The sequence below is a fragment of the Echinops telfairi genome, unplaced genomic scaffold (genome assembly GCF_000313985.2).
Source record: "Echinops telfairi isolate 266 unplaced genomic scaffold, ASM31398v2 ScPeMD7_23;HRSCAF=83, whole genome shotgun sequence".
NCBI lineage: Eukaryota > Metazoa > Chordata > Mammalia > Afrosoricida > Tenrecidae > Echinops > Echinops telfairi.
In genome coordinates, this window is record NW_022103920.1 from 2,412,450 (window position 1) to 2,424,183 (window position 11,734).

Below are 11,734 nucleotides of genomic sequence, written 5' to 3' on the forward strand. Positions count from 1 at the left end.
AAAAAAAAAAAAAAGAAAAGTACATGTCTAATTTTCTGAGGAAGAGCCAACTGCTTCCGAGAGACAGCTTTCCGTGCACCTACATGCACAACATCAACGGAAAGGGCTCCAGATTCTCCATGTTTTTTATTGTCTGTGTTCTTTATTAGTAGCTGTGAAGTGATAGCTCATAGTTTTTTACATAGATTATAATTTAATTATTCAATCATATTAAGAAGACTTGTGCATTCATTACCACAATCAATTTCAGAACCTTTCTTCTCATACTAATTGTGGTTAGCTGTCCATTTCCCCCCATATTTCACTGCCATACCCCTAACTAGTTACATATATCTACCAATATATCTCTACTGATACTGGGTTTCTTTTACAGCAAATCATATAAAATAAAATGCAATCATACAACACCAAACAAAGAAAACAAATCAACAAAAGTTCCAACAACAATGATTAGACAAAAGATAGAAAAATCTGAATCAAAGAGGAGGCATAAAATATTAAAAATTCAAACAACTGTAAAATGGGTCAAAAGGGAGAACAAGATAAAGTGCTAAGAGTTTACCTCAGGAAATCTGCCGCAACTTTGCAATGCTCCACACATGGGAGCAGAAATATTCGGAGCCCTGGACGATGATCACAGGGGCCCACCGAGGCTGAATGCACGTGGGGACCCTGCAATTGGATGTGTCCTTCCACTGGCATCCATAGCCTTCTGAAAGCCAGAATTTCACAATTTAAGCTCTGATGTCATCCTCTCATTTGAATTTTGGATTTTAGTATTCACAATCCTTGGACCACAAAAGCTGGTGTGCTTCTATGTGGAATTAGTTGGTGCTTCACTTAGATGGCTGCTTGTTTGAAGACAAGCTTTAAGACCTCCGACACTATTCTTTCCGAGCGCTGGGCACCATCTGCTTTCTTTCCCTTACGTTGCGACAGCACCCATGTCTCCAATGACCTCTTCATGAGGGTGAGCACTGAGCATGGCCATGTCTCAAGAACCACTGTTCTTACTTTGGGGCTAGAATTAAATATGAACCCCCAAGCAATTTACATATCTATGGTTTATGCATACCTCTGCTTCATTTTAGAGACATTATTATCACTTTATGGCAGAGAATATTATCAATTACCCCCCTGCAGTATAAAGTAAGTGTGTTGAGAGTATCATTAAATTAGCCATGGTATAAAATGTATCACATTGTTGAGAGGAGGAAACTATGGAAGTATAGGCTTCAAACAGTACCACGGTTGCACCTAACAACAACAAATCTTATTCATACATCGGGCTTGTATTCCACAGTAAACATGCCACTCTACAATGCACAGATTACTCCCAGAATGCTGTTTCCAGGGATCAGCTCTCTCTGAAGGTGAGTTTGCGTTAGGTGAGAGGGATGCTGCTACCAGGAGGGGCCCATGGCTGTGAGTCTTTTCAGCGCTTGGCTCCCGCCCTGCTTAAGGAAGCTTTCTGGAGAGGGATAAAGTTCAGACCAGAGTCAGAGCAAAGGTTGGAACAGAAAGAGTGAGTTCCTGGAAGGGAAGGGGGGGGGGTACTTAGGAAAAGAACTCCACAGGACCCTCTCCCTGGCACCGGCTTGATGGTGCTGACTCCTAGCAGCCCCAGCGGGCAGCAAGAACTACCCTGTGGACTTCTAAGACTGACTCGTGACAGGAGAAGAAGCCCTGTCAGAACTCGGTATGAGCGTAGAAAACTCCCCAGAAAAGCTGATGGTTTTGAAGTGCTGATCTCGCGGTTAGTAGCTCGATATGTAACCACTCATCACCAGGACCCTTGGCTAGTCTAGAAACCTGGTGGGATACAGTAATGGCAGGCCTCCACTCATTCCCTGGCTTTCAGCTGGATCTTCTGCTATTAGCTGATTCTCGGTATTGTACCTCCTCCTTCCAGGTGTGGGCATCCCTGCACCCCAGCATCCAGGGTTTTAGGCTGTGTCCTTGTGTCCAAAACCCAAGAAACTATGCAGCATGGTGGGAGAAGTTTGACTTTCCTGTCTTTCCCCAACCAGCCTTTCCACTCTCTCCCATCTCTTCCGCTGCTAAGGAAATGTGTCTCCTCTCTCCGTCACCTTCCTTAGTGCCCCGGAGCTCTGTGAGGACACAGGTCCTTTGTGTTCAGATTTCTACCAGGGACACCTCTTCCCATCCTGAATTTCTGTCTAGCTAACATTACCTACCTACTTTGCCATTCCATGTTTTATGTAAAAACACAATGCTCAAAGATTCTGAAGTATAGAGTGTGGTATATTAACATAAACCTAGGGGAAAAAATTAGTATTCTACAGCCATAAATTAGGTTGCATGATGCTCAATTTATGTGTCACAAATTGGTGGCATTGTTTATTATAGTCGATTTAAAGTTACTATTTTATAATATTTATTGTTATCTGTTCTAACTACAAAGAGTGTACCTTAAAATTTATTCACATCAGGAAGAACTTCATCCATAAAGAAGAAACATCCCTGCCATAATCACTGTGTTTACCCATATTTTATCTACCACATGATATTAATTATACATTATTTCTAGGAATCCAGATAAAATATAGGAATGAAACAACTAAAGTAATTTCACTCAGCTGCTAGCATGCATAAATGGCCTCAGTAAATGCTTCCCAAAGCATGTCCCCAGGACCTGTTCAGTGGGGTGCACATTCATGCTACGAATAAAGCCACTGTTGGTCAGCTAAGCCTGGAAGGCTGGGAGAAGCAAGCTAAGCAGGTTTCTCTACTACAGGGTTTCAGAGGGCTTTTACTATGGAAATATAAATCTGAATCCTTAAAGATATGCGGAATTCCCCAAACTCATTTGACTTTGGAAAGTTTATCTGTCAGCAAATCCCCTGGGAGAGTGTTTAATGGATTGGAAACGTTAAATGTCCAGAGATGAACTGCTGAGAACACCCAGAAAGAAGCAGTGGAAACCAGGCTACAGGTCAGTCATAAAGGAGCAAAGGGCTGGAAACAGAAACCACATGCTAGACGTTGATTCCTGCCTCAGTTTACACAGGGGAGTTTCCTCAATTATCTGTTAGGAAAAAAAATACAAGGCTTGAGGAGGAAATGTATCTTGATGTTTCTCCTTTGTATTAGTATCAGTTTTCTCCTGAAATTGAGCACAACTTCTCCATCCTATTAATATGTGTTCTTCAAAGAGACAAAATTCATCCAAATTTCCCATATGAACAAGAGCTGCCAAACATCAAGAAGGAATCAGAAGAGGTCTTGGAACCAGGGCTATTAACCTCAGATGGATCTTGGCTGAATGCAAATACCACAGTGAAATTTACCTATGTTTTGTTGACTATACAAAGACATTGAACTGTGTTGATTATAACAAGTGATTGATAACATGGCACAGAATAGGGAGTCAAAAGCAGTTCATTGGTTTCATTGAGAACCTGCATATAGACCCAAAGACTATCATTCAAACAGAACAAGAGCAGCTGCTGGGTTAAACTGCATCAGGGCTGTAACCTTTCTCCACACGTATTCAATCGACATGCTGTGTAAATCATTCCAGAGCCTGGACCACACGAGGAAACATGCAGCATCAGAATCGGGGGAGGCTCCGCCACACCCCATGACATGCAGGTGCTGCAATCTTTCTTGCTGACTGCGTAGAGGACATGATGCTGATGAAGGTCGGAGACTACTGCCTTCGGCAAACAAAACAAAAACCCTCACACCTGGAGCAATCAGCAGCTTCATGATATGTGGGGAAAAGATTGAAACTGTCAGGATTTCATTTCATTTGGATCCATTATCAAAACACATGGAAAACGACTCCCAACCCTGCCATCCCGACGTGGAGTGGCCCTGTCAGGCAGATGAGAACCGCTTCTGCGAGTTTCGGGTGCTTTAAATATACATTTTAAAGATTTTGTAATAAATCATTTTATTGGAGGCTCTTAGAGCCCTTATCACAATCCATAACATACATACATTGTATTAAGCACATTTGTACATTTGTTGCCATCATCATTATCAAAACATTTTTTTCTACTTGAGCTCTTGGTATCAGCTCCTCATTTTCCCCTCCCTCATGAACCCTTGATAATTTATTATTTTTTTTCATGTCTTACACTCTCTGACGTCTCCCTTCACCCACTTTTCTGTTGTCTATCCCTCAGGGAGGGGGTTATATGTAGATCCTTGTGATTGGTTCCCCCTTTCTATCCCACCTTCCCTCCACCCTCACCACGGTATCGCCACTCTCACCACTGGTCCTGAAGGGATCATCTGACCTGGATCCCCTGTGTTTCCAGTTCCTATCTGTACCAGTGTACATCCTCTGGTCTTGCCCAATTTTTAGGGTAGAATTGGGATCATGATAATGGAGGGAAGGAAGCATTAAAGAATAAGAGGAAAGTTTTGTGGTTCATCATTCCTACACTGCACCCTGACTGGCTCGTCTCCTCCCTGCGACCCTTCTGTAAGGGGTGTCCAGTGGCCTACAGATGGGTTTTGGGTCCCCACTCAGCACTCGCTGTCATTCACAATCATATGATTTTTTTGTTCTTTGATGCCTGATACCTGATCCCATTGACACCTTGTGGTCACACAAGCTGGTGTGCTTTTTCCATATGGGCTTTGTTGCTTCTCAGCTAGATGGCTGCTTGTTTACCTTCAAGCCTGTAAGACCCCAGATGCTATATATTTTGATAGCCGGACACCATCCGCATTCTTCACCACATTTGCTTATGCACCAGCTGGGAGTAGAAAGCCTTACCTTCTTCCCGAGGTAGTTTCAAACAACTGACTGTGTGTTTAGCAGTTTAACCCCTCTGCCATGCTCAAGGAAGCGACAGTCAAAAGTTGTGTTGCATTGGCTAAATCTACTGGAAAAGAACTCTTGGAAATGTTATAGAGTCCTTGTGTCACTTTGAGGATCAAAGGTTGCCCGATGCAAACCTCGTGTGCATGTGAAATCTGGATAAGTATAAGGAAGACTGAAGACTTGATGCATTTGAATTATTATGTCGGTCAAAGATGTTAAAAGTGGTGGGCCTGCTGGAAGAGCAAGCCCATCCGTCATGGAGGAAGTTCAGCCAGCATGCTCTTTAGAAGTGAGGTTGGTGAGATTTCTTGCCATGTCCTTTAAGTGTGTTTTCAGGAGTTACCAGTCTCTGGGGAAGGACAACATGCCTGGTAAGGTTGAAGGTCATGCGTGGTAAGGTAGAAGGTCAAAGAAAAGGAGAAAGCTCCTCAAGAACATGGATTGGCACAATGGCTGCAACCTTCAGCTCAAACATGAGTAATTGTGAGGGTGACACAGGACCGGGTCAGGTTTCATTCTGTTGAACACACGGGTCGTTCTCAGTTGGAAGGGAATCTAAAGTACTGGGTAACAACATAAACATCTTCCATATGCTAATTCCATGGGAGATGGCCTTTTAATTCATGTCATCATGACTTGCTTTTAGATTAAATTCTACTCTAATCCATTGAAAGGCTATTTTAGGACTATGCCCTTCCTTGGATGCTATGATTTCGCAGTAATCACTACCTGGGTCATGAAGTAACTGGACTGGATTCCATCTGTTTTATGTAACTTGATCACAATATGCTGACCAGCTATGTTCACCAAGGAAATATCAAAACTTTCCTCAGAAGGCCAACCAGCTGCATAAAAATTTCATCCAGATGGTTAGACAGAAATGTTGCAAAAAACATCTACATTTAATAATATGTATTCAATTCTGAGGTGATTAAATCATAAATAATGATGTTTTATTAATAAATCATTTACTGGGGGCTCTTGCAGCTCTTATAACAGTCCATACATCAATTGTATCAAAGACATTTGTACATATGTTGCCATCATCATTTTCACATTCTATTTCTGCTTGAGCCCTCGGTATCAGCTTCTCTTTTTAACCTCCCTCCCACACCCTTCCACCCTAGCAGACCCCTGATAAATTATTTGTAAAGTAAAACTGGGCCCATGATAGTGGCAGGGAGGAAGCATTAAAAAAAACTAGAGGGATATAGTGTGTTCTGTCAGTGCTGTGATACACCCTGGCTGACTGGTTCCGTCCGTGTGACCCTTCTGTGACACTGTCTACAGATGGGCTTTGGGTCTCAACTCCATCCACCACTTTTTGCATCTATATAATTGTTTGTTTTGGGTCTTCTGATCCCTGATACCTGGTCTCATAGACACCACATGATCACACAGGCTGGTGTGCTTCTTCCATGTGGACTTTGTTGCTTCTCAGCTAAACAGCCGCTTGTTTATCTTCAAGCTTTTAAGACCCCAGATGGTATATCTATTGATAGCTAGGCACCGTCAGCTTTCTTCACCACATTTGCTTATGTCCTCATTTTGACTTCAGCAATCGTGTTGGGAAGTTAACCATTACAGAATACCAGGTTATTAGAACAAAGTGTTCTTGCATTGAGGGAGGCCCGATGTCCATCTGCTACCTTAATACTTAACATTTAAACATATGTACATAGACCTACATCCCTATCATTATATATTAATATATTTACATATGTGCATGCCTCTATTTATGCCTCTAGTGCAGTGTTTATTATGTTTGCCTAAAAATTCTGTTTTAATATCTAAGATAATAAATATTTTTACCCTTCTGGGGATTCCTGAGCAGCTGCCTCGGGTAGTTGCTGTCCACCAGTGTGGCCTCCTTGAAAGTTGGGTTGACGATAGTTGTGTGAAGGATCCCTTACAGCACTGATCAGGCAAAAAGAACAGCTGCTGAGCCTGCTGACCTAGAAACACCTCATGGGATTTGATGCCTGTGTTTGGTGGTTTGAGGTCATAGGTTCATGACACATTCCACTCTGGTGGCTTATTAACATCCTTAATATTTCAATTCTACTTCCTATTCCTTTTAGAAGAGCAAAGGGTCTTAACAATTTAAAAGTGTCCATTGAAAATCTAATCATTGGTCCCTATTTCCCTGGAGCTACAGAGGAAGACCAGTTAGCAAAGTGGGCTACTAATTGAAGGGTCAACAATGAAAACCCACCAGACACTTCGCAACAGAAAAATGAGGCTCTCTGCTCCCAGCAAGATGCACAGCATCCTAAGCCCTCGATGAGGCTGCCAAGAGTCAGAATCAGCAAGATGGCAGCTTGTGACTGAGCCCAGAGAGACTGGAAAGGGAGGGGAATGGGGTGTGTGGGTAACTGTCTGCATGGACAATGGCCTCCTTTGCCAAAATACCAGAGAACTGGTTGGTGCCAGACTACTGTTATTGAATTTCTTTTCAAACGTAATTCTTCAGAAGCATTCTGACCAAAAGGGAGAAAATAAAGACCAGAATTTCAAATTCTCATGGATTCTAGATGTTCTAGGGCCATGGAGGTTGTATAAACACTTAAAACTACTGTCTCAAGATAATCTTTGGACCTTAAACTAAAAATATACCCCTCCTTCTTCTTTAAACTTCAACGACTGAAAAAATATCCCCCTTGGTACTTACGGCTCTTAAGAGTGGTGTGCACCGAGTCTAATTGACACTGGCCATTGGAAATTTTACACAGGAGACACAGGAGGCTGTGTTATAAGTGTGTGTTAACGAGGGAGGAACAACGCTGAAGTGATTAATGGGAATGGTGGCAGGATTTGAAGGATATAATCAAAGTCAATGATTGCACATGTAGAAATCGTTGTGTCCATGTCTATTTTGCTGTATGGATTCTCAAGAAAGAAAGAAATTATTAAAATAAAATGCCCACCAGGCTGTCTTTAAGTGACGTAAAAGTGTTCTTAAGGAGTTTGAAAGAACACTAGAAACAACGCAAGGAGAAGTTTGCAAAATCGGGCACGTTGGCCTTCACAGTGATGGTCTGTGAGCAGAGCCTGTCTTAGGGCTACTGCTCCTGCTGTGGCCGTTACTGCCGTTTGTCTTGGTGGCAATGCTCAGAGAACTGCTGAGAACAAGCAGTCCCTCAGTGCCATCGCCAGACATCCAGGTGGTCAGTGATGGCAAGGGGCCAAATCCAAGTAACAACCCAGCCAGTGCTCACTTCTTGATGCAAAGAAAGCCAAGGAGAAGAACGAAGGATGTGGGGAGAAGAGGGATGCGAGCTCAATGATCGACACACAACACCCCTCTCACCCCAAAGCGGGACAAACAACAGACACCGTTGAGGAGGACAGCAGTCAGTGTAAGATATGAAAAATAATCATCATCATTTATTATTTATCAAGGAGTCACTAGGGTGGGAAATGGGGAGGGAGGGGAAAAAGAGGAGCTGGTACCAAGGGCTCAAGTAGAAAGTCAATGTTTAGAACATAATGATGGCAACAGATGTACAAATATGCTTGATACAAGTGATATATTGCTTGTTATAAGAGCTGTAAGAGCCCCCAATAAAGTGATCTTTTAAATTAAAAAAGAACAAAAAAAATTATACCAGGAAATTTCATTTAAAAATAAAAGAAGGAAAGATGTGGCCCTCCAGGGCTCCAATTTTTCATGAAAGAACCCTGGGGAAGGGTTGAAGAGTCCTGATAAGAGCCCCAGCCTGGGACTTCCAGGGAGGCGTTCTCAGGGGAGGTTCCTGAGCTTCCTGAGAGGAGTTCCCCAGGAAGAGCACTGCAAAGGGAGGAGCCTGGGCTTTGGGATGCAGATGAGATGTGTGTAAGAAGGACGCCCCAAGAGATTCTCTTTCTCTCTCTCTCTCTCTCTCTCTCTCTCTCTCTCTCTCTCCCTCTCTCCCCCTCTCTTCCTTTCTTTCCATCTGCTGCTCTTGTTGTTAGCTGCCTTCCAGTCAGTTCCGACTCAGAGCGCCCCTCTCTCTGTACAACAGGAAGGACACCCTGCGCAGTCCTGCCCCGTCCTCACACGTGTTCTCATGGTCCGACCCCTTGTTGCAGTCACCGTGCCAGGGGATCTCACTGAGGGTCTTCCTCTTTTTCGCCGCCCCTCTGCTTGACCCAGCATGACGTCCTTCTCCAGGAAATGGACCTCCTGGTAACATGTCCCAAGTACATGAGATGAAGCCTCACCGTCCTTGTTTCTAAGGAGCACCCTGGCTGCCCCTCTTCCCAGACAGATTGGTTTGTCCTCTTGGCATTCCATGACACTTTCAGTATTCTTCACCAGCACCCGCATCCCAATGCATCCAGTCTTCAGTCTTCCTCATCCCATGTCCCACCTTCACATGCAGATGAGGAATGGAAAATACCATGGCGTGGGTCAGGTGCATAACCCCAGTCTAAAAAATGACAGCATTGCTCTTCAACACTTTAACGAGGTCTTGTTGCAGCAGATACTTAGGAATATTTAGGAGGCATGATGGCAGCAGTCATTGTTTCCATTGGCTTCCCAGTTTTTCCATGTGTTTCCTACCCAAACCCATGTGAGTGGCATTTCTTGAAAACCTATCCGGCAGGATTTTCTGCTTTACCTGCTCTCTGATCTACCTCCTGGGTGAATTACTCACTAACCTCACTTAGCCTGATCATGATATTCGCTGGACACAAAGGACCTGAGGATGTTTCAGATTCCACATCACACATCCATCTCAATGCATTGTCCATCTCCGTGCAGTTTCTAGACCTTCCCTTTGTGGACAAGAAGCACGGGGACAGATGTTCACCCCTGGAAAACCTGGCACAGTTAAGAACTAACAGGAAATGGTGACTGGTTAATGAAACTTCAATTATGATGCTTGCTTATTTTTAATTTTTTTACCATGGCTTGCTGTCCTACCTTCAGCAGCGATAAGAAAGTGGTGTGCTCATGGAAAGGGACTGTTCTTAAATAATTTGCTTTTGCCATTCTGGTTAATGTATGGTCTATACATCAGTTTCCAAATATATTTGGCTGACATCCATATTTTCTGAAAAAATAAAAACTACTTAGTAGCTCCTGGCAATGAAACAACAACAACAACACACAGCACATAATTCAGGATAAGGTGTGGGTATCTGCAAAAAACCAAGGTTTTCTATTCCTGTCAGATCTACAGTCCTGGAAACCCACAGGAATAGTTCTATTCTGTCTTGTGGGGTCACTATGGGTCTGAAGCCCCTTGATGGCTGTGGCTTTTGGATCTGCCTTTGCAGCCCCCTCTGGATTGTTCCAAAGACCTGTGGGGGGTGGCATTGTCCACTTTGAGACATACTGGACTAGATAGAGGAATGTAAGAGTGAACAGGTAGGCAGGCCCTCACCGAAAATACCCTGCTGATTTAGCCCTCTGCTAAGAAGCTGCCCATACATGTGTAACATGGTCTATAGCGATGCTATTGTTAGAATAGCTTAGAAGTAGGGTGTGGTAGTTACATAATCTGTTGTCAATTTGAGACTTAAGAGTGAAGGGGTAGGGTTTAACCTGTCAATCTGGTCGCAGCTTGATGACCTCATTTGGAGGCCCTAAGGAGATAAATGGCTCGCTGGAGGCAGGACACACACTAACTTTCTGCAGGACAAGCTTGCTGATAAGACACATGGCGCTACCCTAGAGTCCTGGAGCTAGAGGAGCCACATGGAGACCCCTGCCAGTGCTGAGGTGCCTCTGCTGCCACTGGATCCACAAGACTTTCCACCCACTGGCCGGTGATCTTCCTGCATTCCACATCATTGCATTTGTTTCGTGAGTCTAAAGTGGAGTTTATAGATTGGAATCAGACATATGGGCTAATATCGGACTTATGGACTTGATCTGGACTGGGCTAGGATGTTTTCTCAATATTCAATTGCTGTCGTATATAAAGCCCTTTCTTATACATGTATGTCTATGAATTTGTTTTTCTAATCAATCCGGACTAACACATAGAGTGACCCCACCAGACCTGGAGGTCAGGGGAATGGGCTGGTATGCCCAGGCACGACTATACTTTTCCTCTACTTCCACTGAATACTTTCTTATAATCCTCCTGTAAAGAAAAGCCCACCTCCTGGCAGAGAATCTACAGAAAGATGCACTTCCTTTGAGAACATTCTGGGTCTGGGGTCTCCAGGCAGCTCTCATGCTCCTTGGTGAAGTCCATTGAGCTCTCCTACGACCTTGAGCACGTCTCCTCACACCACTCCCCTCAGGTCGCCCTCCCCCCTCCCGTTCTGGGTCTACCCCACAACCAGTTCCCTACATCTCCCTCTACCCTCTAGCTATTGGCCCATACCCGCCCCACACCACGTAACCCTTGCCCTCCCCTCTTAGGTTAGGTTTCTGCCTTCACACTGTTCTTTCCATTTGAAGAGCCTCCTCATGAAGAGCCTCCTCTTGATAACACACTCTGAAATCCTCAATGTAAAACTGCCTTCCCCTCCGTCATCTCACAGAATTGTATCTCTACATCGGTTATTGCTGCTCAGGTCTCTCAAATGTGTATTGTACTTAACTTGTTTGTCTTATTTCACCTTCTGGGTATGAATATGTGCTTATCTAGAGCAAATAAATGCACTCTGCTTATCTGTATAGCTTTTTCATAGTCTAGTCAATTGTACCACAACTTGTCTATCAGTTTTATCATACTGTGATCGTTTGCATATTTCTATAATGCTAGAAGCTATGTCACTGCTATTTCAAACACCAGTAGGTTCACCCAAGGTGAATACGTTTCAGCAGAGCTGGCAGATCAAGAACAGACTGTGAACAAGGAACAGGCCATATGCTTTTGAGGAATTACCCACCACAAACCTCAGGAGTAGCAATAGAACATTATCAGATACTTAAAACCTCATGAATTGCAGGAGACAATTGTCAGCTCGAGTGTGGGAAAGGGCTCGCAC